This window comes from Cupressus sempervirens, chromosome 7 (assembly GCF_028749045.1).
Source record: "Cupressus sempervirens isolate cs-2001-9-10 chromosome 7, ASM2874904v1, whole genome shotgun sequence".
NCBI classification, from domain to species: Eukaryota; Viridiplantae; Streptophyta; class Pinopsida; order Cupressales; family Cupressaceae; genus Cupressus; species Cupressus sempervirens.
The window spans coordinates 130,447,090-130,454,836 of NC_143124.1; the positions used below are offsets into that span (position 1 = coordinate 130,447,090).

The 7,747-nt window shown below is 35.9% G+C and overlaps 1 pseudogene; it reads left to right on the forward strand.

The window, feature by feature from the left end:
- Nucleotides 1-1,838: 1,838 nt before the first annotated feature.
- LOC149545841 (uncharacterized) lies at nt 1,839-6,558 on the forward strand (annotated as a pseudogene).
- The last annotated feature ends 1,189 nt before the right edge of the window (nt 6,559-7,747 follow it).

The following is a 7,747-nucleotide window of genomic DNA, read 5'->3' on the forward strand; positions in this document are numbered from 1 at the left end:
CTTCTAGAACACACACTGCTTTTGTGCTATTTGTGGAAAGTTATAATGAAATTGAATTCATAACCATCATGGTGTGCTTCATGTTTTTGTTGTATCTTCTTATATGTTCCTATTTTTCCTCTCTTTTTTGTTCATTAATTTATTTCTTCTTTTATTTTTCCCTGCACTTAACTCATCTTAAAGATTATTGACAACTTTAACATGAACTAATCCACTCGTGCTAGAAAATGATAGTGAGAATTCTAGAAGATATAGTTGTAATTGAAGATATAGTGAGAATTCTTCAAGATGTATTTGTAATCACACTTTCACATGATGGTCTGATGGATGTCATGGTTTGGTCTGGCACAAAAATTTGACCAAAAGAATTGGTGTTAAACCCAGAATTCACAAATGCATTTGCAAAAATATTGGACAAAAATTAGTTAAGATTAGCAAAATATGTATCGTCATTAGAGTAAATTGAACCACTATTGCATTTACATAATCTCAAATGGGATAGATCATAGATGAAAATTTGATTATAAAGAAGAAAAGGAGAAAAGAAAAGTAAGAGTTTTATTGTCACTCTCATTATTATCCTTGACGAGATCAACAAAGAAGGTACATTTGAAGAATAGATAGATATTTTGTACTTAGTAGTGTTGTTTCATTTCCATCCACCACGTGTCTCCAAACCACGCTTTTCTATTTACTTGAGACATTTTCAATTGACTTTAATTCTCAATTAAGTGAATGCTTGTTTATTATTATGTATTTTGGCTTACTTATTAGCAATCAACAATTGAAACTTTTAAATCATATTTGATATACTTATAATTCATTGAAAAGATAAAATAGAAATATATGAGAGCAATTGCAATAAGTAATAATAACATAAAGAAAATTTGTATATTAGTTTAGAAAAATTCAAAATAAATAATATTATTTTTAAATTAATTTTATATTTGTTATTTTATGGATTGGTGAAGATGTATTATATATAAATTTTAGATCTATCTTTGTTAAATGCATTGATATTTAAATATAGTCATTAAATTACTATTATATTTTATGTTTTAAATCTCTCTTCAACTTTGTCTATCTTTACAACATTTTAATTTTTAAATAACATTTAGAAATAAAACTGATGCTGTAAAAGGTAGGAGAATCCCCAAATCCTAGCCATCAACAATTAACCACATATCATAATATAACAATAACACAGATATTCAGATCCACAAAACACCAATTTCTCATAATAGAATCATAAGATTACATCCAACATGTCATGTTGTCCAAGTATCAAGCAATTATAATAGTAATTCTGCAAGACTCTTAGACTACAAAATATTTCTAAGATTTGGTTATGATTTATTTAGAAGATTATGAGTATGATTTTTGACTTGCAAATTTAAAAAATAAAAATAAAAAAGATATGTTACAGCCATAATGCCTACGTATGCCATGATGCCTAAAATGTGCATGATACATTAAAAATAATCAATTAGATAGCCGGTGCCCCAGAGCGCTTGCATGGTCATCCATTGTCATCCATGTTACCATCTATTAATTTAGACTATTTATATATGTACGTTTGTTGCAATTATAGTTATGCTACCTTTTGTATGGTGCAATCTACGCAAACATGGCCGCATCCGTAGGTAGCCGTCTTCAACGGAGACGCTTCTTTGTAAAAAGTTGTACGAACTCACGCGGTTTTGGACTGGCCGTTTTCTATGTTTTGGCTCTTCTTCTTCTCCAAATCTTTATTTTCTTCTCGCATAGCGTTCTTTCCCTCTATTTGCGACCATGGTTCTGTCTCTTCTCTGTATTAAGGATAATTTGGATCCTTTGAAATGGCTTCCAATTCTGAGCAGCCTGAGCTCGAAGACACTATTGAGCAGCCTGAACTGGAAGACGCTTTTCAGCAGCCTGAACCTTCTTCAAAGCCCAGGCAAAATGGGAACTTTTTAATGGAGATCCCTAAATTGTTGCAGGAATGGTGTCTGTCCATTCTAAACATCTCGGTACAGATCTGCCTCATTCCATTCCGCAGGTTTATGCGAGCTATTGAACGCAGCCGGAAAATGCTACATGAGGCTGATCGCCAAAACATATTTGACCAGTTCCCACCATTCTCCGACTCTGCGTCCACGGAGCTCTGGCAGATTTTCATTAACCATCGCAGAAGCGATACGAAATACACATTCGCCAAAAAAATTGAGGAAACCCTTGATAGCAAGGGATTCCGCGCTTTCCTTGATGGAGGTGCAATTCGGCCCAGCGATGTGATACAGAGAGAAATACAAGCAGCAATGAACAGTGCCTCTCTTCACATTGCCATTTTCTCTCCCAACTATGCCCAGTCCTCATGGTGTCTGGATGAGCTTGCTTACATGCTCAAAATCAGAGCCCCTGCTACAATCGTTCCCATTTTCTATCATGTTGATCCCTCTGATCTCAGATATATTGATCAAGGAAAAGGAATATATGCCGATGCGTTCTCACAACATGCAAAGAAAGGTAGATACACCAAGGAAAGGCTCGATCAGTGGAAAGCGGCACTACACAAAATTTCATCCCTTTCCGGCTTACAGGTTAACAATAATAAGTATGTATTGTTTCTCTTTCTCCTCGATAGTCAAGTTCTGTATTCCATATATGTTGAGAAAAGTGATGCATAAGGAACTGATAATTTTTCGTAGTCTATATATTCTTTAATATTTATCTGCTCATGCAAGAGGAACTGAAAAAATTGTATCAGTTTGCATTGTTTATGATAGAGTGAATATCTGCGTAGAAGGAGTTTGTAGCGTTGGAGAACACGCAATATATTCGTTTTAAATGATTGTAATGTAATTTTAATTAGTGCGTGGAAATAATTGTTTTTTTGTGTGCTGTATTATACTCTCTATTCTTTACCTGTTTTCAGATTCTACAATATATAGGTTCTACTTAATTTGTGTTGTGTATTTTGTTTTGATTTTTATTTTTCGCCCATAATGTTTAGGGACGAGGCCGAAGTTTTGAAGAACATTGTGAATAGAGCATTGGGATTAATGAAAATAGATCCCATACATGTAGCCGAATATCCACTTGGTTTGGATGAACTAGTACAAGGCTTCGTCGAATCAGTCACAAGTGAAGAAGACAGCGAAAAACTCACGGGGATCGTGGGCATGGGTGGCATTGGGAAATCCACTTTGGCCAAAGAGATCTTCAACAGAAATTTTCGCTCATTTCAGAAATGCGGTTTTGTTCCCGACGTGCGGGATGCGGCATCCAGAAATGCTCTGCCTGAGAAGCAAAAAAAGCTTCTTACAGACCTTGGCGTTGAAAATTTGTCATTAGACGGTGTCGACGAAGGCAAAGTGGTACTCACAAATCGTTTGAGCTCTGTTCGGGCCCTCATTGTTTTGGATGACCTGGATCACATCGATCAGTTGTATGCTCTTTTGCCAAATAAACACAACCTCGGATCCCAAAGTATGGTAATTGTGACGTCCCGGAAAAGGGATGTTCTTAAATCGATGGGTATCTCAAACATTTACGAAGTGCAAAGACTTGAGAGCTCAGTAGCGAAGAATTTATTCTACAGGCATGCTTTCCAGAAGTCTTCTCCACCCACCAGATTTGACACTCTGGTTGACAAATTCGTCAAGGTTTGCGATGGTTTGCCTTTATCTCTGAAGGTATTAGGGGGACAGCTACATGGTGAGGATTCCATTGCTTACTGGGAATCCCAATTACATAAAATCTCAAGAATATTGCCTAGCGACATCACAAAAAGGCTACAGGTTAGCTATGATGCTCTGGATAAAGAAGATAGAGAGATGTTCTTGGATGCGGCTTGTTTTCTCATCGGCGAATGCAAAAGCACAGCTATAGCACTGTGGGATGGATCGGGTTGGAGTGGCCTGCACGGTTTACAAACACTTGTAAATAAGTGTCTTGTGGAGCTGGGTTCCGAGAAACATAACACCTTCTGGGTTCCGAGAAACATAACACCTTCAATGAGAAGAAGATACGGATGCACGATCATCTGAGGGACATGGGAAGAGAGATGGCAAGTGAGCACTCATCATATTGGCTTTGGCATCCAGAGCAGATTAATAATATACTGCATTTCCAGGTAAATGTATTACTGGCTCCCCTTTAATTATTTCTTAGTGAAATCATAAAAATAATAGTTTGTTGTTTTGTCTGCCTCTGCTTGCGGCAGAGTTGACTGAAATAGCTTGTATTCTGGTATTTTTCATTAAGAAAGAAATACAAATTAGAGGGATACAACCTCCAGCTACGTTTGTGGCCTTCAAAGAGTACGCTCATCAGCTATCTTCCACTGGTATTCTTGTTTGGTTTCACTGGCATACCCGTTCATTAAGAAATCTTCCATCTTGGCTTCCATTAAGACATTTAAGTGTTTTAGAGCTTGATGATGCTAATGACTTGGAGGAGTTGTGGCAGGTCAATGTGGATGTAAGTAGTTTGAATCCGTGGTTTTTATGTAACAGCTTTTTGATAGTTTATATTTTTCTCAATTGAATTCAGTAGAATAATGAACTGAATTGAGTATAATGATGTTTGCGTGCAGCCTCCTCTGCAATTGAGAAAGCTTATCGTACGTTTCTCTTTCAAATTGCAACGGCTTCCAACCTCAATAGGACATCTTCAAAATCTTAAAATGCTTTCCCTTTGTTTTAGCGGTAGCAGTTTGCCAGAAGAGTTATGTGGCCTGCATTCGCTGAAGTATTTATATTTATACTGTCCAAAGTTATCTTCACTGCTAGCTGGCTTTGGCAATTTAAAAGATTTGAAGTATTTAATGCTGTCTTGCCCACAGTTGAGCACTTGGCCAGATTCTTTCCAGCAACTGATAAAGATGAAACATCTGCGATTATCCAGATGTGAAACGCTCTCCTCACTGCCTAATGGCTTTGGGAATTTAGTAAGATTGAAGTATTTAAGTCTAACATTTTGCGAGAAGTTGAGCACTTTACCAGATTCTTTCAAGCAGTTGACACACTTGGAAGATCTAGAGATTCCATTCTCCTCAACTACTAATGGTTTGTGCTCGCTACCTATTGGTTTTGGTAATTTAAATAGATTGAAGCGCATAAGTCTAATTTGGTGCAGCCAGTTGAGCATGTTGCCAGACTCTTTTGGGCAGCTGATACACCTGGGATATCTGGATTTATCAGTTTGTGAAATGTTATCCTCATTGCCTGAGGGTTTTGACAATTTATACAGGTTGAAGCACATAAATCTGGGACTGTGCATGCAGTTGAGAACTTTGCCAGATTCATTCAAGAGGCTGATACACCTGGAGCATCTATATTTACAAGGTTGTGCCAAGCTTAAACTAAACTTAGATGTATTTGAAGGCATCAGAAAGCTCAAGTACTTGGGATTCAGCAGTTGTGAAGAATTAGAAGATTTGCCTAATCAAATTAAGAATCAGGCATCATTGACAAAATTAGATCTAACAGGTTGCATTAAGTTGAGAAGCTCACCAAGTAACATTGGTCAACTGGTCAACTAATGGTCGTTCAAAATTGAGAGCCGGGTGATGAAAGGCTTGCAGACTGCTCTTGTTTGCTTTCTCTCGTTGAAAAAGATTGAAATTGTAAGTTATGAAGGTACAATGGAATTTGGTGCTGAGGAAGAAGATTGCAAACCAGTCTCCGTGCTATCAATTTCCAGTGACTATTGGCCCAACCTCCAAAATTTGGAGGTCGGGGACAATAGCATCGTTCAAAAAGACAAGTTTCCTAAAAATCACCATTTAATCGAGATAGAGAAACTGCCAGTGACCCTGCAAACGCTGTCAATATACCATTGCGAAGTGCTGAAGAACATCAGCTGTCTTAGTGGTCTCATACGCCTTGAGAAGCTGCTAATACAATATTGTCCGCAGTTTGAAGAGCTGTCAAGCTTTGCTGATTTGGCTTCGCTGGAATACTTTAGACTGATAGAATGCCCCAAAGTGAAGAAAATAGAAGGCCTGCAACACTGCAATTAATTGAAGCATCTATGTCTTCGACAGACCCGCTAGAAGGAGTCCGTTATACAAAGTTTGGAGAAAGTGGAAGGATTGGAAGTAGTGGAGTTCGTATGTGACACCATATCAGCTCTCAAGTCTTGTATTCAATCTATAAATATCAAGGTAATGAAAACTTTCACAAATTCAGAGTTTTCTAAATTTATATAAATGTTCGTGTTAATTACTTGCAAAAATTACTATTTGCAGGGAAGGCCGAGAGAAATATTTATACAAGGTAGCATTAGCTATGTGGTGGAGCTCATTCTGAACTCTTCGGAGTTTCCTAATCTTACGGTCAGGAAGGCCAAGCCTCTGGGCTATGTATGCGAGACTAATTATTTCTGCTATAGGGAGGGAAAGGAGCTGAATGGGGAGGAGAGGAAAGTGTCACAAATATACTTGCATCTCAAAACGGTGGAGATATAGTGGTCGTCACACCCGAAGGAATCAGGATAGAGAAGGAGGTGTTAGTTGAGGGAAGCAGAAAAAGAGTCGTGAAGGCTTTTAAGAAATTATTAGCACTTTTCGAATAGTTTACTCTGTCTAATGTGCTGATCGGTCTGGCTTCAGGCTAATAATGTACAGGGTAAGCCTCAATTGGAATTAGCGAGAAGGGTAGTTAGGGTAGATTAATTGGAGTTTGTTTTAAAATAATTTTTTGATAGATTGAACAATATATATATATATATATATATATATATATATATATATATATATATATATATATATATATATATATATATATATATATATATATATATATATATATATATATATATATATAATGTTTTATAGTGAGAGATGGATGTTTTTAATGCTTTATTAAGCACACAATTACTTATTTTATTGAAAATTGAATTACTTTATTAACTTATATTATACTTTCATGATTTTGATTGTAGACTTTTTTTTCAGATTTTATTTTTCTTATCTATTTGGATGCTTCTTATATTTTTTTCTAGTAGTTTTTCTTCACAAGAGATACAATGCGTTGAATTTCTTGCCTAAAGTTAGATGAAGAAAAGTAGAGATATATTGTAACCAAGTATAATAGGTCTTAAGTTTGAGAAAATAGAGTAGACCAATAGCAAGGAAAATATAGGGCTTGAGATGGAGAAAATAGAGCAGGTCAATAGCAGGGAAAATATATATCCCAAGAAATGAAGCAAGACAAAAATCCAACTATAACTTTGTGAAAGTATGGAAGGATTTTTATTAGTAAGATCTTGTCTAGGTATAAATAGCATTGGGTATAAAGTCCTAAATAAATTTTGGAACGTTGGTCCTTTGTCTAAGAAAAATAGAATATGTAAGAGGCCACTAGTTGAGTGGTTAACTTAGATTTTCAATTCAATCCTCAACTACCTTAGGCTTTTCGACAAATATTATGGACCCTTTATGAGATGGGAGTCATACAACTTTCTATTATAATGGCTCATCTTTGTGAGAAGACAATTTACATAGAATTAATTGTACAAAACCATAACTTGTGACAAATAGGAAATACTTCACAATGGACAACTAGTGATGCAATTATCTAGAAATGGAATATGAATAGTAAACTTCCACACTACTTGGTACTGTGTATGCAAAATAAGAGAGCTTGTTTCGTCATATTATGTTTCCATTGTAGTCTACACAGGGTCAATTAAAATTAGTTAATATTGATTGAAATTAAGAATAAATCTAAATCATATCCATTCAATTGAGCCCAATCTAAAT